The sequence below is a fragment of the Balaenoptera musculus genome, chromosome 19 (genome assembly GCF_009873245.2).
Source record: "Balaenoptera musculus isolate JJ_BM4_2016_0621 chromosome 19, mBalMus1.pri.v3, whole genome shotgun sequence".
Classification (NCBI taxonomy): Eukaryota; Metazoa; Chordata; class Mammalia; order Artiodactyla; family Balaenopteridae; genus Balaenoptera; species Balaenoptera musculus.
The window spans coordinates 33,645,915-33,671,879 of record NC_045803.1 but is presented as its reverse complement, the minus strand read 5'-3'; the positions used below and the strand labels follow the sequence as shown (position 1 = coordinate 33,671,879).

At 49.6% G+C, this 25,965-nt stretch overlaps 1 protein-coding gene and 1 long non-coding RNA gene across 6 annotated transcripts in view; one reads left to right on the top strand and one right to left on the bottom strand.

Annotated features, from left to right (window-relative positions):
• NDRG4 (NDRG family member 4) overlaps window positions 1-891 on the bottom strand; it is a 43,051-nt gene extending 42,160 nt beyond the window's left edge. The window contains exon 1 of one of the 3 annotated variants that reach the window (XM_036832626.1): window positions 871-891. The gene's annotated coding sequence lies outside the window, so the exon portion shown is untranslated. Of the gene's footprint in view, window positions 1-25; window positions 161-379; window positions 585-870 lie in introns of those variants that run through there. The other 2 variants (XM_036832625.1, XM_036832624.1) reach the window with 2 other exon arrangements.
• Window positions 892-1,107: 216 nt separating this feature from the next.
• On the top strand, window positions 1,108-25,486 carry LOC118884754. Of its 3 annotated transcripts, XR_005017372.1 has the most exons (5): window positions 1,108-1,274; window positions 3,930-3,999; window positions 12,831-13,153; window positions 13,541-13,587; window positions 14,888-14,918. It is a non-coding gene; the product is annotated as an uncharacterized LOC118884754 (long non-coding RNA). The 3 variants fall into 3 exon arrangements; XR_005017373.1 differs by lacking the exons at window positions 13,541-13,587; window positions 14,888-14,918 and adding an exon at window positions 25,449-25,486; XR_005017371.1 differs by lacking the exon at window positions 13,541-13,587 and having other exon boundaries at window positions 14,888-14,928.
• Window positions 25,487-25,965: the final 479 nt, after the last annotated feature.

The window sequence follows — 25,965 nt, the reverse complement described above, 5'->3', positions numbered from 1 at the left end:
GGGTCTCGGGGCGCCACCGACTCACCTAGGGTGAGGCGAGCAAGACAGACGCGCAGGCGGGGAGCCGGGCCTCTGCGCTGCTGCCGCCAACGCACGGGTGCAGGTGCCGGCAGCGCCCGGCCCCTCTGCAGAGCCGCTGCTGCTGGGGGCGGGGGCCGGGCCGGGGGTGGTGCGCCACGGGGGGCGTGCCCACGTGGGCGCGGGGAGCGTGGGCGCTCGGCCCGGTGCTGGGCCCGGCCTGTGGGCTGGACCCGGGAGGCGGTCCTGCGCGCTCGGCTTCCACCTCCCGCTGCGGCTGGAGCGCCCAGTGGGCGGGCGAGCTAGACCCCCGGACACCCGAACCTAGCGGAGACCCCGGGTCGATCGGCCTGCTCCTCACCTCCTGCAGGCGCCCGGAGGAAGGGTCCCCCGCTGCTCGGAGTGCGCCGGGGGCGGTGGGAGGCCCCGCCCGCGCCGTCAGTCCCCTGGTTGCCGCGTGGCGTCGGGCTCCCGCGGGAGGGAGCGGTCTCTGCCTCAGTCTTTGTTTAGATTCCCCAGGAGCCCCGAGGAGACAGCACCCTCTCCCCCGCCCCTGTCGCCGGCCGGGAACCGCTGGGGAAAAGCCCTGGGGGGTCGGGAAGAGTCAGGCGCTGAGGTGGATTTGGGTCGTCGTCCCCCGTTTTCAGAGCCCTAGGGTTTCCTTGGGGAACTCATGCGGGAGTGACTCCAGGCAGAGGTGTTCTGGGCCCTCCCCACGCCCCCCCCCCCAATGTGGCGAGGTCCCTGCTCTCCTGCATTCACCCTCCATTATCTGAGCGAGCAGGAAAGGGAACTGGGGACCCCTTTGGTCCTCAGGCTCACTCTGGTCAGGCCCAGTGGCGTTGCTCTCACCTGTTACCCCAAAAGAGGGAACGCCAAAGTCCCTGGATGGAGTCCTACTGTAGGGAGAATGGAAATGTGATGACCTGAAAAAATATACTTGGGCAAGACAGCTCAAGAGGCGGGCTCCTGGAGACAGGGGTTCTATTCAGGCTCTGCCACTGACCTTGGGCGGGGCTCTGCCCCTCCCGATTCCGGCCTTTCCGGTGCAGAGTGACTGTGTTGGACCAGGTCATCTGGGAGGTCCGGGATGGTGCGGGCTGAGACGGCAAGAGGATCCTTCAGTGCCTCTCCCCTTTCACTGGACCTTTCATTGGGCTGGTTTGTAACGAGGTCCCAGCTTTCCCTCAGCTCCAGGCTTCCGTGGAAGCTACTATGACTTTGAATTAACCGACTCTGCAACGTTTAGGAAGCTGGTAAGATTTGGTGGCCCCAGATGGGGTGCACATTCCTGCTTGGGGTGCAGTATATAAACTGCACAGAAGGCAGCAAGCTTGGGTTCTCCTTACAACTCTGGGGCTCACCTTGGGGAAATTCTTGCCTCTCAGTTTCCTCCTTTGTAAAGGGATGATGAGGGGAGGTGGTGACAGAGTAAACCTCTACATGCTAAACATCCAGGAAACTGGTTCTATATATACAAGTCTGGAACCGGTCCTTAAGAGCACCGGCTGGTTCTATAATTTCCTGGCTGTGTGACTTATTCTCTCTGAGGCTTCATGTTATACTCTGTAAAATTGGGATGATGCTGACCTCAGAGGGCTCCTAAGAATTAAATGATGGCATAAAATGCTTAGCATAGTGCCAGACACATGGTTGAAGTGCTCAATAAATAGTCCTTGTGATTACTGATGATGAAACTGTTATTATTGCATTACAGATTCTTTCCGGCTTTTCTGAATTCTACCCTTTCCAATAATTTAAGGCCTGGTTATTGAATAAAACTAACTGTTGATGTTCTAGTAACATAATTCATGAGGCCTAGCCTGTTCTGAATTCCTTGGAGGAATACAGGCCCCAGGAGGATGTAAAAGGCTGCCTAATAAGAGCTTTGACACTGTGACACATCTGCACACAGACAGATCTGTGTGTGGAATGGTGTCTGCCATAGACTTGAACTAATGTAGACAAATCCATCTGGTTTAGATAATTCATGAACCCCAAGTGGGCATTTGTGGGGGGGGCGGTTAGGTTGAGGATTTAAACCTCTAAAAAGTAAAGCTTTAATAGATGATGAAGCAATGTGATTGTGAGAACACTGCCCTACCAGGGAGCTACTGCATCAGGAAAAGTTGCTTAGGGGACTTCCCTGGTGTCGCAGTGGTTAAGAATCCGCCTGCCAATGCAGGGGACACGGGTTCGAGCCCTGGTCTGGGAATATCCCACATGCGGCGGAGCAACTAAGCCCATGTGCCAGAACTACTGAAGCCCTTGCGCCTAGAGCCCGTGCTCCGCAACAAGAGAAGCCACCGCAATGAGAAGCCCTCGCACTGCAATGAAGAGTAACCTCCGCTCTCTGCAACTAGAGAAAGCCTGCGTGCAGCAACAAGGCCCGACATGGCCAAAAATAAATAAATAAATAAATTTATTTTTAAAAATAAGAAAAGGTGCTTACGACTTCCCTGGTGGCGCAGTGGTTAAGAATCCGCCCGCCAATGCAGGGGACACGGGTTCGATCCCTGGCCCGGGAAGATCCCACATGCCGTGGAGCAACTAAGCCTGTGCGCCACAACTACTGAGCCTGCGCTCTAGAGCCCGCGAGCCACAACTACTGAGCCAGCGTGCCTAGAGCCTGTGCTCCACAACAAGAGAAGCCACCACAATGAGAAGCCCGCGCACCGCAACGAAGAGTAGCCTCCCGCTCACCGCAACTAGAGAAAGCCCGCGCGCAGCAACGAAGACCCAACACAGCCAAAAATAAATAAATAAAATGAATAAATTTATTAAAAAAAAAAAAAAAGAAAGAAAGAAAAGGTGCTCAGGGGATAGGCAGGGAGGGAGGCCCTGACCCCTTCCGGAGGAGTCAGTCATGCTGGGCAAAGGAGTCCCAGCTGAGTCAGCAGAAGCACAAGCTCTCAGTTCCTTCTGCTCCAGGGCTCTTCTTCACCCCTTTGAGGGAGGCAGGGTGTTTGGGGGCAGGCTGGGTGGCAGGGTTTTTAACAGAGGAAAGCCAAGTGTGGCAGATGGCCAAGCGGTTGGCTGGGACAGGGGGCCTCCAAGACATATCCCTCAAGCCTTGCTCCTCATTACCTGAAAGATACTGCGAAAGTTGTTGCCCTCTCTGGACTGCCCTTTTCCCATCTGTAAACCAGAGAGGAGACTGGCCTGTACCTCAGCTAGAGACGAGACCCAGCCTGTCTGAACATCTCTTTGGGCCTTCATTTCCCCATCTGGAAACTCAGGCTACCGAATCAGTCTGGGTGACTGCAGGAAATAGAAACCTACTCTGTCTGATTTAAGCAAAACAGGGCTTTGTTAAAAGGATGGTGGGCAGCCCTCGGGATCTCAGGAGCCAGGCCCAACCCTGTAGCATTGCCCTGGTGTCAAAACCACTGCTGCCATCCCCGGGAACAGATGCTGCAGCCGGCACCGCCCCTGGGCAGGGACACGGGATGCTGGCATCAGGACCATGGCTGCCTCTGAAGCCAGAGGGGCTGCTGCCGCCACTGCCACACTGTCACCAGCATGGACTTGGTGTGGTCTTGGCTTGTTCGTGTCACCAGTTTCTAATTCACAGTCAGGAATGTGATGTCTGATGGCAGATGCCTGTAAAAGGTACTCTGTCAAAGCTTCAAGGGAGGCTGGGAAAAATGTGTTTTCGGTTCCTCTAGTAGGAGGTGGACTCTGCCTCGTAGGAAGGGCATGTCAGATGCTGGTGGCCGAAAGAGTGGCCAGTGCCCACTTCAGATAATAATGGACTTGTGAAACTGCTGTGAGGTGACACACGTGGCACTTAACTCGGAGGCTGGCATGGAGGGAACACACCACCTCGGGTCACTGAGAGTCATATCCCACTGCAAGTCTACAGTGTCAAGTGATTACGCTCCTACATGCTTTACTCTTTGATTTTTCAGCAGGTGAAAGACAAAAGGACCTTGAGAACAGTATGCAGAGGCAGCTCCGGTCCCTTTGCCAGGAGGACAGGTGACTGGGTTTTTCCACTGTGGTGATGAATTGGGCTGAGTCACCGTTCCTCTCCAGTCCCCTTGTGACCATGACTGGGAGCGAGTGAAAAGAACCAGCAGGTGGGGCAGGGGTGCAGGGGAGCCTGGGGCCATCGAAGCTCCCTCTGTTAGCAGGGGGAGGTTGAGCAGAAACTGTGCCCCCGTCCCCACTAACACTCCCCACTCACTAATGGTGAGTAAGATGGCCTCAGGGAGAGAAGAGAGGATCCTTTCTCTTCTTTTATAGGCTTGGTTGAGTGCCTCTTTGGTGCCAAGCCCTGTGCTGAGTGCACTGGAGAACCAGAGCAGACCAGGCACTGACCTTGCCTTTCAGGTTTGTGCACCGATGGAGGAAACCACCTCAGAGTTCCATAATCTGGGTACTGGGCAGACTCTGCTAAGATGTGCAGTTAAGGTTACCGTGCAGCACAGAGGGGGCCTGGAGGGGTCAGGAAGGGCTTCATGGAGGTAGAGGCATCTGAGCCTGCAGAGAGGTGGAAGGTCAGCAGAGATAGAAGAGAGGGTGTTTGGGGGAGAGCATCCATCCATCCATCCTACAGTGGGTCAGCTAGGCCCCATGCTAAGCTCAGGGAGGCACAGAGCTGAGCATGTTGCAGCCCTTCCCTCTGCCAGGAGCTCCTGCATTTAGGTGGAGAAGGCTGAGTGTGCGTGAGCAGATGGTGAGGAAGCTGGAATAAGCAAGTAGGCAGCGGTGAGTGCCTGGTCTCAGGCTGCCTCTGGAATTTCACCAGCCAACAGATTATCTGCTTCCTGCTCCTGGGCCACCCTGGACCACTCAGTGGCTATGTTGCCACCCCCTTTCTCCCATAACATGTTAAGACCCTCCCCCTTCAGTGCCTGCCCTTTGCTCTCCAGGGAACTCCAGACACCCCACTCTGTCCTCCCTGATCCAAGAGGACAGCAGAACCCCCTCCAGTTCCCTTTGAGAATGCCCTTCCACCTCCCCTGGAAGCTTTACCAGACACATGGAGCCCCAGTCTGTGCTGAGTCCAGGCAAGGGGTAGGTCTGATAATATATTTTTGAAATTCCAATAGTCATATATGTTCAATGCAGAAAACTCAATGCAGAGGAAAAAATTAAAATCACTCAAAATTCCATTGCCTAAAGATAACCAGTGTTAACATGTTAACATTGGGGCAGAGGGGAGGGGTATGTCCTTCAGCACTTTGTGTGTGTGTGTGTGTGTTTCCCCTCAAGGAATCATACTGCACATATTTTTGCCACTCAATCTTTTTTCACTTGCCAGTATACCATGAACATTTACCCTGATAAAAACTATTCTTCCGCAATGTAATGATAATAGCTGCACTGTACTGTGTGGATGCTTCATTATTTTCTTAGCCGATCCCATAGTGTTGGGCATTTAGGATGTTTCCAATTTTGCATTGTTGGAAACAGTGTTGCTAGCAATTTACCCCAAGATGCTGCCTTGCCCACATCTCTTGGATGACCTCCTAAGGCCACTCTGCAGCCTCCCGTTGCCTGGGTGCTTGGTCTCTGACCTCCGCCAAGGCCAGCCCATCCATCCTTGAAAGGAGACCTGTGTGTGGTCTCCCGATTGGCTTCACACCTACGCAGGTTCTCGGGGGAATCTTGGGGAAGGAGTGGAGTGGTTGCCAGCCCCACCTTCCCAATTGTGCTAATTTCACTTTAAAGCCTGAGTTTTTTTGATCTTGTATGTGTAAGGTGTTACCACTGGAGGAAACTTAGTTAAGGGTACACAGGACCTCTCTCTATTATTTTGCAACTTCCTGTAAATCTATAATTATTTCAAATAAAAAGCTAAAAAAACAAACACACCCAAGGCAGTCCTGGAGGGAACTATTTGGCCCCAGATTCAGGAACGAATGTTTTTAAGTCCACACTTTGTCACAAGGTCCAGAGCTAAGAGTTCCCTGTCTCAGTTTCCCCTGAAGGACAGGAAATGTTCCAGGGAAAGACAGCTCTCCCGGCGGGTGCTGGGTGGCCCTCCAGGCTTTCCTCGATCCTAACTCTGCTGCTGGCCCCAGGCGTGAGCCTGAGCGGCCTGATCAACCCCACTTTCAGCGGGAAGGGAGAACCAAGAGGTCAGGGAGGAGGCACAGCTTTCCCTGGGCCCCAGGGAGCTCTTACATAGACATGAATTTGCAGAAAGCAGACGAAAAGCTAAGATTTGCTCTTTGGAGGAGAGCTAAGCCATCCTCCTTCCAAAGAGGACACACATGTCTGGAGAAGCCTTTGTCCTGAAGTTCTGGAGAGAATGGCCCCCTTTCTACAGGGTGATTGTCCCAGCCCCACCCCAGGCCTGAGCTAAAGCCATGCCCAGAGTTGGAGTGCCATGCCCCAGACCTAGGGTGGACCCTATGGTAGGCTGCCCCGGGCACGCCTCCCTCTCGGGGGGCTGCAGTGTCCTCAGCACCACAATGACAGGATTGGGTTGAATCAGAGGTTCCAACCAAGTTTCCAGATAATAGAAACTGAGGAACTGACATACGATGCTGTGTTGAGGGTCCCCAAGACCACCCTCAAGCTTGATGATTTACTAGAAGGACTCATAAAACTCAGAAAAGCCATTTCCTTCACGGTTACCATTTACTGCAGCGAAAGGACATGGATCAAATCAGTAGAGAAAAAGGGTGCACGAGTGGAGTCCAGGAGACACCAGGCACAAGCTTCCAGTGCCCCTCCCAGTGGAGTCGCACAGGGGCACAGTCAATGCTTCCAGCACTGATGTGTGATAACACGAGCAGAGTACCAACTGGGGACGCTCACCTGAGCCTTGGAGTGCAGGGTTTTTACTGAGAGTCGGTCACATAGGCATGCAGCACCTGCGCAACTGACCTAAGCTACTCAGTCTCCAGGCCCCCGGAAGTCAAACTGACACAGTGTGGCCCAGGGCCTCGGGCCTCCAAACACAGGCTTTCCCCAGAGGTCACACTGTGAGTGTTAACTGTCTGGTCAGACCCATACAGTGTGGCCCAAGGCCTCAAACACACACAAACACTCCCGTCAGGCAGCAGGCGTACCAAGGACTAGTCCTTTCTTTGGAAAGTCCAGGATTCGAGCAATCCAAGCCTGCTGAGCTAACCCCTTGCTGCACAGATACCAATCATTTATTTTGCCACAAGCACACGCAAACTGTCATCTATCATCACCATGACTTCATACAAGAAAGGAAGTTTAACTCCAAGAAGGTAGTCTGGACATCATGATGTGATAGGGGTTAGTGCTCCCCAGGAGAAAACAGGTGGCCCTACATTGTTAGCTTTGAAGATGAGGGAAGGGTCCAGGAGCCACCAGCGTACACCAGGACTCTGATATATATGCTTTTCTTGTTTGTCCGCACAGCTTTGTCCCCAGTCAAGGAACAGATAGGCTGAGAAGCTCCCTCTGGCTCCTGCGTTAGCTCTGGGTTGGGTGTCCCCGCTCTTGGGTAAGACCAGGCTTTGCTGAGGGTGGGAGGGCTCAGTCTGGGACCCTTCTTAAGTGTCCAAGCCAGTTTGTCCTTTCTTTTCTTGGGCCTTGCTGCTGTTGCAGCTTATCCTGGGAAAGAGACAAGCCTGTTCTTTTAAACAAATGCCCTGGCCCCTGCCCTGGCCCTTACCCCAGGCTCCAGGCACCCCTAGTTCAAACTCTAGGGTAGACCAGATGTTCTTCTAAGGTCCCACTTCATCCCGTTTCCTCATGGTCCAGCCTCCGTGCATGGAGCTGAGCCATCAAATGCCTGGGCTGTTGGCCTGAGCGGGCCTTGAGATGGGGAGTCAGAACAGCCTTGGGTTTCACCATCTACCACCTGGGTGACCTTGGGTAAGTTTCACACACTTGCAGAATTTCCTCCTCTCTCCAACAGGTCTAATTATATAGCTGTGAGGAGTTAGTGAGTTGCTAACTGAAGAGCCCTCAGCTCAGGGCCCAGCACCTAGTTAGGGTCCACTGATGAGTGGCTGTTAGGACAATGAATTTTGTGGTTCCTGGTACAAGGTGTGGGGGCAGGTGGGATCCTTGTGATGAGTACAGTGGGTGCAGTACTGCCTTGGAGCTGGGTGTTTAGAAGCCAGGAGGTCCTTCTGGCCTCTGGACTTTGGGAGTGGGAGTACAACTCATGTACACAGCAGGAAGAGACCTGGTGGGCTACTGGGGTATCATGAGGATCGAGAGGCCTGTTCACTGCAGGGCCTTTGCACGTGCATTCTTTCTCCCCAGGGACCCTTTCCTTCCACTTCCTACACTTCCCTGGGCTAATCCTGCTCATCCCTGGGGGTGTCAATTTAGACTTCACCTGACTCCCTGATTCCCTGACTGCCTTCCTCTGTGCTTCCATCATACCACATTCTCAATAATAATAATAATACCAATAATAATAGTCTACCATTTAAGAAGCCCTTACTATATGCCAGGCATAGTGCTAAGAGCATTACCTACATACGTTATCTCATTTGAATCTCCCAACATTTGGAGAGAGAGCTATAGTTATATTTTTCTGATTTTACAGATGAAGAAACAGGTTCAGAGAAGTGAAGTAACTGGCTCAACTGTACAGTGGTTGTCCGTGTGCCGGTCCGTCTCCGCCCTGGACTATGAGCTTCCTGAGAGCAGGGATTGTGTCTTGTTGGCTGTTAAGCCTCAGCATCCAGCACTGGGCCTGGTACTTAGGATGAGCTCAGTAGGTGGGAGCCCTCCACCAATATCTGTTGAATAAATGAGTGAGTGAGTGAATGACTGCAAAGTACCAATGCAGCGCTTGGCTCACCATGAATGATTTGCGGTCAGCAGAATAATGCCTCCCCTCAAATACGTCAGTGTCCTCATCCCTGGAACCCGTGAATATGTTACCTTACTTGGCAGAGGGGAATGAAGGGTGCAGATGAAGTGAAGTTGCTTATCAGCTGACTTGAAAGTAGAGAGATGATCCTGGATTATCTGGGTGGGCCCGATGTAATCACATGGATCCTTAAAAGTGGGAGAGGGAGGCAGGAGAGAACCAGAGAGACGGCAGCATGAGGACTTGGCTTGATGGCATTGCTAGCTTTGAAGATGGAGGAAAGGGCCATATGCCAGGGAAAGCAGATGGTCTCTAGAAGCTGGAAAAAGCAAGGAAATGGATTCTCCTCTAGAACCTCCAAAAGGAATGCAGCCCTGCCAACATCTTGATTTTAGCCCAGGGAGACCCATTCCAGACTTTGGGCCTCCAGATCTATAAGAAAATTTATTTGTATTGTTTTAAGCCAGTAATGTGGTAATTTTTCACATCAGCAATAAAAACTAGTATGGTGCCCAATGCCTGATGCTGAGGATCACACTTAGGTCACTTATTTATTTATTTTTTTTTAATTTTATTTATGGCTGTGTTGGGTCTTCGTTTCTGTGCGAGGGCTTTCTCTAGTTGTGGCGAGCGGGGGCCACTCTTCATCGCGGTGCGCGGGCCTCTCACTATCGTGGCCTCTCTTGTTGCGGAGCACAGGCTCCAGACGCGCAGGCTCAGTAATTGTGGCTCACGGGCCCAGTTGCTCTGCGGCATGTGGGATCTTCCCAGACCAGGGCTCGAACCCGTGTCCCCTACATTGGCAGGCAGATTCTCAACCACTGCGCCACCAGGGAAGCCCTTAGGTCACTTATTAAATGATTGTTGAGCTGAATTGGATTATTACTGTATGTACCCCACTTACTATCAGGAAAGACATACGAGAAGAAAGCATTTTTGTATATTCTGGATTTACTGCATCAGAGGCCTAATTGGGAGGTCTCAAGTCTCAGGATGGGTTAGAGTTTGATCCTGAGACCAAGCCACTGGTTTGGCAGGCTGGGCTGAGTGGGGTCACAGAGAATGACATGAGGGACCTTCTAGGGAAAGGGAGCCCCAAGGTGTGAGTGAGCAGTGCTGCTGGGCAGGTTGAGTCAGCATCCTGGACTGTCCATGGCCTCAGGCCTGAGGGTGCCACGTTTGGGTGCATGCCTGCTGCTTCCATAAGCAGAAGGGACACCATGCACTGAGTCTGTACCTCTGCTGGCAGGTCCTAACAGCTGTTAGTCGGCTCAGGCTGCTATAACAAAATACCATAACTGGGTGGCTTATAAACAGTTCTAGAGGCTGCAAGTCTGAGATCAGGGTGCCAGCATGGTCAGGTCCTGGGGAGGACCCTCTCCCAGGTTGCAGACAGCTGTTTTCTCACTGTGTCCTCACATGGGGCGGGAGGAGGTGGAGCAGAGCGAGCCCTCTGGGATCCTTTTATAAGGGCACTAATCCCACTTATGAACACCCCACCCTCATAACCATATCACCTCTCAAAGGCCCCCAACTCCAAATACCATCACATTGGCAGGGGGGCATTAGGATTTCAATATATGAATTTGGGGGACACAAACATTCCATCCATAACAAGCCCCACTGTGTAAGTACCATGATGATACCAATCCACCAGAGGAGAGAATAGCCAGCTCTTGTGTCTTTCTCCACTGTGCTGGGCACTGTACCAAGCATCCTTAACTGGTTCAGCCCTCATAACGATTCCATGTGATGGGTGCCATCGTTATTCCCATTTTACAGATTAGGAAACTGGGGTCTAGAAAGGTAAAGTTACTGCCAGTAATTGGGCCTGAACAAAGGCATGGGGGCTCCAGGGTCTCTGTTCTTACCCACTGCGCTCTACTGCCTCTAGATGGAATAATGATTATAAGAGCAATAAGACCACCTCACATTTGGATAAGACCTTTCTGTTCACACTCATTTGCATCCTGCTTTCTCTTGTCATCCTCACAGTGGCCAGTCATTATGATTAGTACCCCTGGCTTACATTTTGGGAAACAGCTCATGAGAGGGAGGTTCCAGCCTTCCTCAATTCAAAGCAAGGGTGGGATTCCTTCCTGGGTCTCCTCGCTCCAAATCCAGAGTCTGTCTCTTCCACCAGCTCCTGTCTCACCCTGATGCATTATTTATGGCCCATTACTTACCTCCTGCAGGCACCCAGATGCTGCCAGATGCTGCCTGCCAGAGCTGTGACCTCGCTGCGTCCCCTGGAGAGGACCAAGGGCAGCTCTTTCCCCCTCATCCTCGCTCTCCTCTCTCCCCTCCCCCTCGAAGCCTCTCTGGGTCTTGGCAGGCCCCTGGGGTGTGGCACAGCCAGTCCCCTCTGCTGACTTGTGAGCACTTTCCTCTTTGCCGAGCCAGTCAACACATCCAGTGAGCTCCCGGCTTCCTGAGAAAAGCAGCGGCCGCTGCACAGTCCAAACTCACCATCCCCTTATCACAGCCCTGGCTCGAGTCGCCAGTGTGTGTGTGCACGGGAGGATGGTGTGTGTATGTGCATGTGTGTGCACGTGTGTCATGAGAGGAGGGCATGTGTTTATGTTATATATGGAGCAGGGGAGGGGCATGGATTTAAGAGCTCACAGTTGAACACGTTTGAGTTGCCTCTTCTGGGTCTTGTAGCCAAAAGCTAAGTCACTGTGGCAACTGGGAAGCGGTGCTTAGGCCAAGAGCTAAGGCTGGGGGGCTTCCCTGGTGGCACAGTGGTTAAGAATCCGCTGCCAATGCAGGGCACACGGGTTCGAGCCCTGGTCCGGGAAGATCCTACATGCCGCAGAGCAACTAAGCCCGTGTGCCACAACTACTGAGCCTGCACTCTAGAGCCTGCGAGCCACAACTACTGAGCCTGTGTGCCACAACTACTGAAGCCCCCGAGCCTAGAGCCTGTGCTCTGCAAGAAGAGAAGCCATGCGCAATGAAGAGTAGCCCCCGCTCGCCGCTACTAGAGAAAGCCCACGTGCAGCAACGAAGACCCAACGCAGCCAAAAAAATTTTTTTTAATTTTTAATAAATTAAAAAAAAAAAAAACAGCTAAGGCTGGGAGCAGGACCCCCAGGGGCCCTGGAGCCCACAGCCTTGGAGCTGTGAGACATTGAGCAAGTTGCTTAATCTCTCTGTCCTTATTTGCCTCCTTCTTTACTTCCCTGAGTGGAGGATTAGATGAGAATTCCTGTGAAGCAACCAGTGCAGGGCCTGAGGGACAGCGAACGCTGATACACATCTTTTGACCAGGCATCCTATCCTGCCTTCCTCTAGGCAAGGAAGGATTAGTTTGGATCACAAACTCTTGGGAGGAAGGGCACCTGGGGACGGGGAAGGAGAAGCTAAAGGCTTGCAGACCCGACTGGTTGGTGTCTAGGCAGCAGCTGGGTCACCTTCATCTCAGTTTCCATGTCTGTAAAATGGGCAATAGCTGAAGTTAATAGTTGCTTAACATCATGGCTGGCACCATGGAATTCTGGAAGATGAGAATGAAAACTCCAGGAAATTATAGAAATTGCTCCTTGAACGTTTTCCCTTTTCCTCAGAATTTAAGGCTTTTGGTGCATGTTAGCACACAAAACCAGACAGCAGGCATTTGTTTCTCCTACTCGATTTTAAACTCAAAACTCCCAGGTCCTGAGTGATTAGTTGAAGTTTCTCAGAATCATCTGGAGACCCTGTGACCCACACAGCCCCTAAGCCTTGACTCCAGGACCCTGGTTAGGAGGGACCAGAGGCACCAACGAATCTGTATCTTTAATAATCTTCCTCAATGATTCCAAAGCAGGTGGCCCACTGTGAGAAATTAGAGACCAATCCACTGGCTGGGGATTTTTCCAGATGCCCCTGGAAGGAGTCCTTTCAGAGTCCTGTCTCCTAGGCTCCTTGTCCTCCATCCTAGGACCCTGAGAATGGAACGAGTGGGCTTCCCCAAACCTCACCACCTCCCACTTCCTCCAGTTTAGCATTGTTGGTTTCTGTAGCTTGATTAATTAATTAATTAATTAATTAATTAATTCTGTAGGTTAATTAATCACCGTAACTATTCTTGGACCCAGGACAACTGATGTTTGTTCTGTGGATGCCGCTCCCTGGAAGCACAGGGGAGTGAACAAAGCTGGATCACAGCAAAGTCTTCCCCAGACTTGGGAGCCCAACTTGAAGAGCCTGCCCTTGAACTCCTGCCTATTGAATTGAAAAGGACACACACTGGGTAGCTGCCACGTACAGACCTTGGGCCACAGAATGAGATGCAGGAAGCAGGCCTGACAATGCCCTGTGGACTGGAGCAGAACTGCCCCAGCCAGCATGCAGACCCCTGAGCAAGAAAAGCAAACACTTGTGGTGGTAAGCCCCTGAATTTGTGGATGGTTTGTTACACAGCATTATTGCAGCCATAGCTGACTAGTTCACCAGGATCAATCTATTTTTTTCAGAGGCTCTTGAGGCTAACTTTGCCTGCTTTAATCTTGCTGTATGATTCCTTGCCTATAGCGAATCAGCAAGTCTGGTTCTAAGGTTCCAAGTCATTTTGGTGACCCTGGTGGTGCTCCGTCCCCTCCTACTCCAGAACTGGCTATGAACCTCTTCCATCTCATTCATCCTAGGAGCAACCATAGTAATCACCTGCAAGCATTGACTGCTGACCACAGACTGTTAATCCATCTGAAATGGTCTATATATTTGTCGCCATAATCCTATGAACTAGTAACTAAGATTATCCCCATTTTATAGATAAGAAGATCAAAGCTTGGGGAAATTTACTAGCAATCTTACCGCTGGTAAGTGGTGGACAAAGACGCTAGCCCAGATCTCCAAGCCTGTGCTCTTCACCCCTCTTCCCAAGAGCTTCCTCATGTTGGTGGAAATGCCTATTTTCCTGACATAGCCCCCTCCCCAAGCCCTCTTCCACACACCCTTCTCCAGGGCCACCTTCCAGCTTCAGGTCCCGCAGCCACTTCCCACTTGCAGTGAATATACTTGATCCCTGATGCCTGGAGTTAATTATTTCAAAAAGACATTTGGAAACTCAGCTCTGTTGGGTCTAATGTGTTCCTTTTTGCTAGTTTAATAGTTCTGTCTTTCAAAAATGAGTGTGTGGGACTTCCCTGGTGGCACAGTGGTTGAGAATCTGCTTGCCAATGCAGGGGACACAAGTTCGAGCCCTGGTCTGGGACGATCCCACATGCCGCGGAGCAACTGGGCCCGTGAGCCACAATTACTGAGCCTGCGCGTCTGGAGCCTGTGCTCCGCAACAAGAGAGGCCGCGATAGAGAGAGGCCCGCGCACCGCGATGAAGAGTGGCCCCCGCTTGCCACAACTAGAGAAAGCCCTCGCACAGAAACGAAGACCCAACACAGCCAAAAATAAATAAATTAATTAAATTAAATTAAAAAAAAAATGAGTGTGCTTTTGAAACATGTTCACTGGACTGTCATTTCATTACCCTCCAGATATCTTCCCATTGTTGTTTTTCTCTTTGAACCCATGCTCACACCAGCCCTGTGGATCTCAGAACCAAGACCTGTTTTGTGACTGGGGTGTCTGCTCCCCACAGGTAAGGCCTTGACTGTCTGTGTGCCCAGGCTCAGCAATCAGGCAGAAAGACAGTCTGAAATCATGAAAAATCTAAAGTACTGGATCATTTTAAAAAGAGGCAGCTTGGGTTCTTACTGGAGCATTCTGTTCACCAAATGCTAAAATGGTTATTTCTGGGCAGTGGATTTTAAGGGAGTTTCTAGTTTCTTCTTTACCCATCTCTTATCTGTTTTACTTTCCATTGCTTTTAATTAACAAAAGCATGTATAATTTTAATAATAAAATATAATTTAAAATACTGTGCATGCAATAAGAGGAAACTGACCCTTCCGGCAAAGTGTCAAGGCAAGTCTGGCTTTTACGAATTTGTTAAATGAACTTTTATAAACTTGTCAAATGGCCTTTTATGAATTTATTAAAGCCACTCCAAGAAGCAGACCTCTCTCTGAAAATGAGTAGAACTCTGTGCAAAGAGGGAAAACAAGACCCAGGCTAACAATTACATTCATAAAATAATTTTTGTGTTTCCGCCTGCCAATGCAGGGGACACGGGTTCAACCCCTGGTCTGGGAGGATCCCAAATGCCACTGAGCAACAGAGCCTGTGCGCCACAACTACTGAGCCTGCACTCTGGAGCCCGTGAGCCACAACTACTGAGCCCACGTGCCACAACTGCTGAAGCCCACGTGCCTAGAGCCCATGCTCCACAACAAGAGAAGCCACCACAATGAGAGGCCTGTGCACCACAACGAAGAGAAGCCCCCGCTCGCCGCAACTAAAGAAAGCCCGCGTGCAGCAATGGAGACCCCACGCAGCCGAAAATAGTAAATAAATAAATTAATTTAAAAAAAAATGGGATGGAACCTGAGTTTTTGAAACGTTAACTTTACTGTTTAAATCTTAGATACCACTTTTCTTTACCCTTGGGCATGATTTGACTTAAATTTGCAAATCGACTGAAGGGTAGATCTGTTTCTATAGGTTTTCACTTAACAGATACGAATTGAGTTTTGCCCAGTGCCAGGCAGTGTTCTAGGCTCACAGGCTTCAGTAAGGAGCGGGGGTGGATCCCCAGCCTTGAGCAGCCACTGCTCTGGGAGAAGGCAGTGGTGCCAGCACTCACACAGCTGGATAAGTGCTCTGGGAGGACACTGGGGAAGCCCAAAAGAGGCAGTTCTTTTCTCTCCCTGAGAAAAATCAAGGAAGGCTTCTCAGAGGAGGTAACTGACACATAGAAGTTTACCAGGAGGAGCAGGTGACATTCCACGAGGAGAAGGAAGACATTCCAGCCAAAGAGAAGAGGAGGTACAAATTCTCCTGGGGGTAGTGGTTGTAGAAAGGCTAGAATTGTGTTCATGAAATAGCAAGTTGCTGGCTGTGACTACAATTTAGAGTATATAGTGTGTATGTGTTTGTTGTATGTTGAAGAGCCTTGAATGATGGGCTAAGCAGTTTATCTGGTTGGCGATGGGGAGCTATTAAAAGGTCTTAAACAGGGAAGTGGCATGATCACATTTGCCTTTTAGAATGGCTGCTCAATGGATGTATCCAGGAAGGTCCACGTGGGCAACAGAAGCCACGTTAACCATAGGAATGGAGAAAATTTAATGTAAATAATTACCTAGGTCAGAATGGCCGTCATCAAAAAGTCCACACATAATAAATGCTGGAGAGGGTGTGGAGAAAAGGGGACCCTCCTACGCTGCGGGTAGGAATGCAAATCGGTGCCACCACTATGGAAAACAGTCTGGAGGTTCCTCAAAAAACTAAAAATAGAGTTACCATATGATCCAGCAATCCCACTCCTGGGCATGTATCTGGAAAAGACGAAAACTCTAATTCAAAAAGATTCATGCACACCAATGTTCAAAGCAGCACTATTCACAGTCGCCAAGACATGGAAACAACCTAAATGTCCATTGACAGATAAATGGATAAAGAAGATGTGGTATATATATATATATATATATATATATATACATACATATATATATATATATATATATATATACACAATGGACTATTACTCAGCCATTAAAAAGAATGAAATATTGCCATTTGCAGCAACATGGATGGGCCTAGAGAATATCATACAAAGTGAAGTAAGTCAGACAGAGAAAGACAAATATGATATCATTTATATGTGGATCTAAAAAAATACAAATCAACTCATTTACAAAACAGAAACAGAGTCACAGACATAGAAAACATATTTATGGTTACCAAAGGGGAAAGGGGAGGGATAAATTAGGAGTAATAGATACACACCACTATATATAAAATAGATAAACAACAAGGACAACTGTATAGCACATGGAACTATAGTCAATATCTTGTAATAACTTATAATGGAAAAGAATCTAAAGCCATACACTTGAAAACTAATACAATATTGTAAATCAACTATAGTTTAATGAATAAAATTTTAAAAAAGAAAAAATAATTACCTAGATATATTTATCCATCTATCCATCCCTCTATCCATCCATCAATCCACCTTATTTTTTAATGTATTTCAAAGCAAACTACAGGCATCAGTGCACTCCCCTAAATACTTCAGCATACATGTCATTCATTAACATTCAATTTTTTTTCAGTTTTTAATCAAATTTATATACAATGAAATGCAAAAATCCTAAGTACACATTTGCTGAATTTTGACAAATGAATACACCTGCGTAACCCAAACTGCAATCAAAATATGAGACATTACCATTACCCTAGAAAATTCCTTCATGGCCATCCTCAGGCAATCCTTGCCCCATCCTCCAAGAGACAACCACTGTTCTGATTTTTTTCCCACCATTTTCAGCATTATTGACATTTTGGTCCAAATAATTCTTTGTTCTTGGGGACTGTCCTGTGCATTACTTAGCCTGTCCTAGAATTTCATATAAATGGAATATACTCTTTTTTGTTTGGCTTTTCCTGCTTAACATGTTTATGAGATTCATCCATGTTATCTTTTTTTTTTTTTTTGAGGCTTACGATGATTTTGTTTTAAATTTTTATTGGAGTATAGTTGATTTACAATGTTGTGTTAGCTTCAGGTGTACAGCAAAGTGAATCAGTTATACATATACATATATCCACTCTTTTTTTTCATCCATGTTATCTTGTGTATCATTGTTTGTTCCTTTTTTATTGCCACGTAGTTGTTCCTTTTTTATTGGCAAGTAGTATTCCATTATAAACCACAGTTTGTTTATCCATTCTCCTGTTGATGGACATTGGGGCCATTTCTAGTTTTTGGTTATTATGAAAAAAAGCCGCTATGAACATTTTTTTGCAATTTTTTTTTTTTGGGTGAGCATTATGTTTTAATTTCTCCTAGCTAAAGAGCTAAGAGGACTTTCTGGGTCATTGGGTAGGTGTATAATTAGATTTATCAGATAATACCCTTCCCTCTTCCTAAGTGGGTCTGAACCATTTTACATCAATCTCCCTAGGGCAGGTACCAACCAGAATAGCCTCTACACCCCAGAGCCCATTGAAATGATTCAAACTAGCCAATCCTAAGCCTGCTTACCTTGCATCACTGGCTCTTTCCCATAGAAACCACAGTAAAGGCTCTTACCCACGCTTTCCTCCTGCTCCTTCTCCCTCCCTGGTGCTTCCCCGTGTGGCCTGTGTGGCATGGCGCAGTGTGACCCCTCCTCTTGGGATCTGGGAGTCACAAATTATCTTTTCAATGGCAATCATCTCTTGATCTGTTGGCCTTACCATATCTGAATGATAATAAAATCTACATTTTAAAACAATGAGCAAAAAAGATTCTATCTTTCTTTTCACTAACCTCTAACTCAACTTAGCATTTCCCTTAAATATAGTTGTAGGCAACAAACCATAGTCATCTCAGCAGTATTAGTGTCTTTGCTGCACGAGAAATCAGATTTTTTAATAAATTTATTTTTAAAATTTTTGGCTGTGTTTATTTATTTTTAAAATTTTTGGCTGCGCATGGGCTTTCTCTAGTTGCAGTGAGGAGGGGCTACTCTTCATTGCTGTGCACGGGCTTCGCATTGTGGTAGCTTCTCTTGTTGTGGAGCATGGGCTCTAGGTGCGCGGGCTTCAGTAGTTCTGGCACACGAGCTCAGTAGTTGTGGCTCGCGGGCTCTGGGGTGCAGGCTCAGTAGTTGTGGCACATGGGCTTAGTTGCTCCGCGGCACGTGGGATCTTCCCGGACCAGGGCTCGAACCCGTGTCCTCTGCATTGGCACGCGGATTCTTAACCACTGTGCCACCAGGAAGTCCCTCACAGATATTTTCATATCACGATAATTGTTACAGATAACTTGAAACACTGTTTTTGTTCGTCACTACTTTGAAATTATGATAGTTAATAAGCCTGCAGCAGGATGGGGAGCTCAGCATGAGGGTTCTGGGCAACCCAGTCTAGGATCCAAGCACCAGCTGGCCTCCTGTGAATCAAGGAGAGAAACCCAGGACCTCAACCTAAAGAAAGTGAGCAGCCCCAGAGGTAGCCCAGAGGGGCAGCAGGATGGTTCACTAGACCAGCCAAGGGCACAGCCTTGAGACCACAGGCCACTGATTGGCAGTGTCCTGCATTTTTGTACAGAGTGTCCCGGCAGCTCAGGACATACAGGCATCCCTGGTTTTATTGTGCATTGCTTTACTGCACTTTGCAGACATCACATTTTATACAGATTGAAGGTTTGTGGCATCCTTGCATTGAGCAAGTCTATAGGTGCCATTTTTCTAACAGCATTTGCTTGCCTCATGCTTCTGTCATGTTTCAGTAATTCTTGCAATGTTATAACATTAAATAATTTAAACATTTAAATTAAACATTACAATAAATAACACACCACAGTATAGTGTCAACATAACTTTTACATGCACTAGGAAACAAAAAAAGTCTTGTGACTCGCTTTATTGCGATATTCACTTCACTGCAGTGGTTTGGAACTGAATTCATAACATCCTCGAGCTAAGCCAGTATTTCCTGGGATACAGAAGATACACATGATGATTTTGAGTGAATACCCTAACATATAATTAAATAGCAGTAAATATCATGTTAAGTCTTTCCTTTCAGTGCTGAGTATACAAAGAGGAAGTCTCTGTTAGGTGCTGGCTGTTGTTAATGCCTCTCTAGCTCTTGCTAATCCTTTTTAACAAAGAGACCAGCCTCAGGCTTAGAATCATTGCATCTGCATTGCACATGTATTTGCCATAGTGGTATATTTAAGTTAAAAAAAGGGGGGTACTTTAAATAAAAATATTAAGTAGATAACAGTCAGGTGGCATGAAATTATGGCAAAAATCTGACAAATTTGAGGCACATTTTGCCAACTGATGTCCCAAGGTCTTTTGAGATCTTAGGAAATTCCCTACATAATAACCATCTCTGTACTCTGCCCCTCTATGAGGTCTGCTCATTAACTCATTCATATCTATGGAAGAACCAGTTTATTAAGCACCTCTGGGTGCCAGACCCTGTAAGTCAACGGAGATCTAACAGCCCCCTGCCCCTCCCCACATGCACGCAGAATTCCATCTCCTGCTCAGGTCACCTCCTCTCCAGAAATGAGCCTTTCCTTGCCTCTCTTTTAATCTAAGAATCCCGTTCCTGGATGAGTTGAAAGTGTTCACTCAGGGGTCAGTGAATCTGCATGGAGCTATGGCCATTGAAGGCTGACAGGGTGGGGAGTTGAAAACCTCTAATCTCAGGGTCCCTAGAGTGATGGGTGAGGGTCTCACCCCTTGGGGTACCCAAGGAGAAACCAGTCTGCCTGTGAGGCACTCTCAGAAAAGAAGGGGAAAAGGTCAGACTTTATCTGGTATCCACAAAGCCACTTAGATGAGAAGCCCTTCTGCCTACATGTGACATTCGCCAACGCTAACCACAAATCGGCACCTCATCAGTAACCCCTCACCAACCGTGTGTAACCAAGTACAACCTGGAGACACTGCTGTCTTGGTTCATTCTCCATTTCCATAAATCTGCAATTGCTTTGGGTACGTGTGGGTATTAGGAGAGCTGTACACGGCAGAAACCTAATTTAATCTGTCTTATACAAGACAATTTAAAAGAAAAGAGGCAATTAATTTACTTACTGAACTGAGAGGTGTGGGGATGCAGCTATTTCAGGCATGGCTAACCCAAGACTCGCATGCTGTCAGGCCTCGGTTTCCCCCCATCTCTGGTTCTTGCTTCTGTTGTGTTTGCTTCAGTTTGGGGCTCTGTCTAGTGGCCAGATGGAGACAGGAAGTGGTCCCTACCTCCTCTCTGGTTTCAGGTCTGGCAGGAGCTCAGGGGCGTCTAGGGTTGTGACCAGGGCCCCGGCTAGGTCATGTGCCTGCCTGCTTCCGGGAGCCAGTGATTGGCTCGGGGTGAGGGGATCCCTCACTCTTCCCCAGGAACTGGGCCTGAGGTCAGCTTCTCTGGGACAACGTGAACCACAGGGATGGTTCCCCAGAGAACAATAGGGGTATAGTTACCAGAGGAGCTGAGAATGGATGTTGGCAGAAAAAAAGCAGATGTTCTTGGCTTCACAGAGATGCTAAATGGAGCCAGGGTTGGACCAGGGGTGGTTGATTCTAGACCTTGACTTCTAAGCCTCTGTGGTCTGTGTCCTGTCTGTATCCCAGAGCCCCTCACAGAGCCTGGCAAACAACAGGCACTTAATTCCTGTGCATTGAGTGAATTTCTCGTTGCTGCGCTCTGCACACCTGCCTGTTGGGACACCTTGTTTCTCTGGACAGGCATCCATTGCCTGGCCTCTCACCCTCCAGAAATTGAATCCTATTCTCACGTGTGAGCCCCTCCCAGTGTCTTCTTTTGCAGCAGACCTCAGTCTGAAGTGAAACATCAGGAAGAATCCAGCCTATTGTGTTACGAACACACACGTACACATTCACATACCCGGTGAGTTCCTGACGCAACCCTTCAACCTGGGTTGGGGGAGGGGCTGGAGGCTTTAATATGTCAGATCCTGGGGAGCTGGGAGCCATGCAGAGATTTCCCTTGGAGCAGGGTATGTGGGAACAGTGAGCTGGCACAGACCCTTGCCAGCTCAGGGCTGCGCATGTGGAGTGTGGTACCAAGTGGCCGATAAGCTCAGTTCCTAGGAAGCAATCAGGTAATGCAGTGTCAGTCATCAGCCCTGGAGAACCTGACGGTGGTAGGTGCAGCTCCCTGGCTGACTGGTGCCCAGCCCTGAACCTAATGATGGAAATGAACCAGAGGCTTCAGAAGCACACTCTGTGCCTGGAGCTGCACCGTCTTAGCTCAGGATGATGTAACAAAATGCCGTAAGACTGGGTGGCTCCCTATGATGGATGAGTGGATGCTCAGTGGGCGTGGCAGTGTGGGACTAAGAGGCCACTGGAATGGCAGGCGGGAGTCCTGTGGGTTGGTGTGGGCCCTTCTCCAGCCACCCTGGAGAAGACTCTGGGCTCCCTTGATCTGGAGGATGTCTTCCTCCCCGTAGGCTGCTTGAGCCCCAAACTCCAGGCATGTCTTCATGGGAGGCGCTAGGTAGTCTGGTTCACACCACTTGCGAGTCTTGGCACCACTCGTGTGCTGGTTGTGGGGATGGGTGCTGGGTGGGGTTGGGTGGGTGCTGGTCTGGAGGGAAAGCAGCCGTTAGGGTGAGCCGAGTCTAAGGTCAGTCTTGCCAGCTGGCTCACTTGCCTGAGGTCATGAGGCCAACACCACAGAAGGACCAGGACTTGAACCCGGCGCTGATTCTAGAGCCCTGACCCGCATCCACCCTTGCTTCAGAATAGACAGCACAGTAATTATGGAAACTGTCACTTATTTGTAATCTCACGCCGACAGCCCACTGAGAAGGGCCCACTCAGATTTATCTCCTCTTGGCCATTGTGGCCCTCATGGCCCGTGAAGTCCTGGGGTATCCAAAGGGTGTCCTCCGTTCTTAGGCCAAATGGAGAAAGGCACAAAGCCAGGAGCAGGCTGGGCTGGCTTTCCTTCCCTGTGGGACCTGCAGCCGGCTCCATGCTCTCCCTGGGGGGGATGGGGGCGGGGGTTGGAGAGCAGCCCTGCAGACTCTCCCCGCGGGCATTGCTGATGCTTTTCCTGGGCTGCAAGGAGACTTGGTGTCTCCACACAGCACATCCCACTGGGAATGGGGTCTATTTACGGCTCTGAGAGCTCTGGCCAATTCCAGGCCCTGGAGCACCGGATTCCCAAGTCTGGGCTGGGCCATTCTGACTCAGGGAACACAGCACCAAGGAGGTGGGAAGAGGTGAGGTGTCCAGGCCAGGGTTCTAAATCCCAGCTCTGCACAAACCAGTCATGGGAGATCTTCAACCAGTCACTTAATCTGCCTGGTCCTAGGTTTTCTCATCTGTAAAATGGGAATAATAACACCACCACCATCATCTCAGGGTTGTTGTGAGGATTATAGAGGGCAAAGCACATGGAACCCCACTGAGGCTCTGACACCCATGTGATCCAATCCTGGTGCAGGGTCTCAAAGAAACACAGCCCACTGAAGTTCCAAAAAGTGTTCACATCTTTTTGAGTGCAAAGGGGGTCCAGGTACAGATGGCACAGGCACTTTTAGTCTAGTGACCATTCTCCGTAATATCATACAGCTCCCATGAGATGTTCACTTTCCTTTCCAGAAAACTTCTCCTTCACTCACGGATGTCTGCCCCACCCTTGCCAGGCCTCTGCACTGCAGCCAGAACCCAATTCCAGAAGGCACTGCTCACAGTGTACTGAATGGACGCGTCGGCACAGCAGCCCTGTACCCCTTGCTGCAGATGTGCTGCCACTGACCTCAGTTCCCTCGGGATGATTCTTCTCCTTTCCATCTCCCAGAACCTGTTGGGCAATGGCAGTGCCCTCCGGGGAGGGTATGGAGGGAAATGGAGTGGGTGATGCCAGGGCCCTCACCTGCAGGCCTGGGACAGCAGGGCCCACCCAGTTTAATACCTGCAGTCCTGTCACTCGCAGGCAAGTTCATGGTTCTCTAAGGTGGCATTTCTAGAACCACCTAATGGAAAGTCTCGCTGCAGTTTTCTATCTAGGCTGCAGTGGGCTTGGAAAATGCTTCCAGTCAAGGATGTAAGACCCTGGGATGAAGCAATGCAGGCCCTCCACTGCCCCTGCAGAAACAATTAGCTTGAGTGGCCCCACTCAAACAGGACACAACGGTTTTTGGTATTTTCCAGGTGATGGATTTGGATGCGTCTGCAAATCTTTACTGAAGTGAGAAGTCTCATCAAGGATCAGAGCGAGCAGGTCACTGGCAATGTTTTGGAGCCAGAAGATACCCAAGCACACAGGCTCCCCTGGCAGCGAGGCCCGGGAAGGGGGTAGCCCCACCCTCCACGGCCGAGAGCTGCGAGGAGAGTGAGGCTGAGGGGCTGGTGTGCCGGGGGGCTGCCCGGGATGCCAGTGCGTACGGGCCACCAGGACACATTGGAAATGCAGCAAGCGGAGGGAAGATCGTATTAATTAACCAGAGCTCTTCTCAGGGGAAGCCGTGTGGGGGGTAGAAGGAGTACTTTGGGAAGGAGCGAGCGTGGAATAAGTAATACTGATACAAGTAATAACAACTGCTAACTGGATCCTGAGGCAGGTGACGGAGGGACTCCGGAGCTTGCTTTGCCAAGTCAGGGAAGCAAGTTTGGGTCTGAGGAAGGCTCTCAAGACAGTACAGAGGACTTCCCTCTGGTGGTCCAGTGGTTAAGACTCCGCACTTCCACTGGGTTCAATCCCTGGTCAGGGAAGTACTGCATGCCGCTGCAGTGCGGCCAAAAAAAATTTTTTTAAGTTAAAAAAAGAGTCAGTGCAGAGACTGGGCCCTGTATCAGCCCTTCCTTCAATGATTCACCATCAGGGTCAGCCAGGAATACTAGTTTTGAGGGCTGCCTGTCCAGATGCCCTCATATCTCAGTTAGGCCATGGCTAATGGAACCAGCATCCCTGGGCCTTTGTTACTTGCTTCATTCTGTCTCCTGGTAGAAGGCTCCTATTACAGTTGAATTGTGTCCCTAGAAGAGATGTTGAAGTCCTAACCCTTGGTACCTGTGGATGTCACTTTATTTTGAAACAGGGTCTTTGCAGAGGTAATCAAGTTAAGAAGAGGGCCCCCAATAGAGTGGGCCCTGATGCAATAGGACTGGTGCTCTTATAAGAGGGGAAGTTTGGGCACAGAGATGGACACACGCAGAGGGAAGATGATGCAGAGACACAGAAAGAACGCTGTGTGATGACAGAGGCAGAGAATGGAGTGATGCACCTGCAAGCCAGGGAATGCCAGGGGTCGCTGGGAGCCACTGGATGCTGGAAGGGGCAGGGAAGGATCTTCCCTGAAGCTTGCAGAGAGAACTTGGCCCTGCTAACACCTTGATTTCAGACCACCTGCTTCCAGAACTGAGAGACAAGAACTTTCCATTGTTTTAAGCCACCCAGTTTGTGGTACTATGTTACAGCAGCCCTAGGAAACAAATCTAGTGCTTCCGATACAAGTATGTGTGAGCCCTGTCTGGAAGCATTTTTCCTGGTCTGGCCCAGCACACCCGCCGTTGGCTGGAGTGAAAAATGCCCACAGAGACTTCCTTTTTTTAAATTTATTTATTTTAGTTATTTATTTTTGGCTGCATTGTGTCTTCGTTGCTGCGCCCAGGCTTTCTCTAGTTACAGCGAGCGGGGGCTACTTTTCGTTGTGGTGTGCAGGCTTCTCATTGTGGTGGCTTCTCCTGTTGCAGAGCACAGGCTCTAGGCACATGGGTTTCAGTAGTTGTGGCTCGTGGGCTCTAGAGCGCAGGCTCAGTAGTTGTGGCGCACGGGCTTAGTTGCTCCATGGCATGTGTGATCTTCCCGGACCAGGGCTCGAACCCGTGTCCCCTGCATTGGCAGGCGGATTCTTAACCACTGTGCCACCAGGGAAGCCCCCACAGAGACTTCCCATGAGGCTATTCCACAAAGCATAACTTAGAGAACTCTGAAGTCTACACAAACTAGCCTTGGCTTTCTCTGTAAAAAGATGAACCAGGATGGAATTGGCTCTCTCCAAACTCTAACTTGCTTTACATCTGTAAAACCACCCAGCCCGGGGGCTTCCCTGGTGGCGCAGTGGTTGAGAGTCTGCCTGCCGATGCAGGGGACACGGGTTCGAGCCCTGGTCTGGGAAGATCCCACATGCCGCCGAGCAACTGGGCCCGTGAGCCATAATTACTGAGCCTGCACGTTTGGAGCCCATGCTCCGCAACGAGAGAGGCTGCGAAAGTGAGAGGCCTGCGCACCGTGATGAAGAGTGGCCCCCGCTTGCCACAACTAGAGAAAGCCCTCACGCAGAAATGAAGACCCAACACAGCCATAAATAAATAAATTAATTAATTTTAAAAAAAGAGAACGCCTTCCTTAAAAACAAAAACAAACAAACAAAAAACCACCCAGCCCTATCAGACAATAAAGTGCCAAAGAATTATCAATCCTTGAGAGTTCACTTGACCAAGTGCTGGGTGGGGCCCCAGGGGGCTAAAGGGAGGTGCCTGTCACACAGGTGTGAAGCCTGGGGGCTTCTCCTCTCTGCTGGCATTGGAGGAGGCCTGCAGCATCTGGGGCCAACATTTGGATGACCTGGCCACTCTGGCACTGATGACAAAATAAATTCCCAA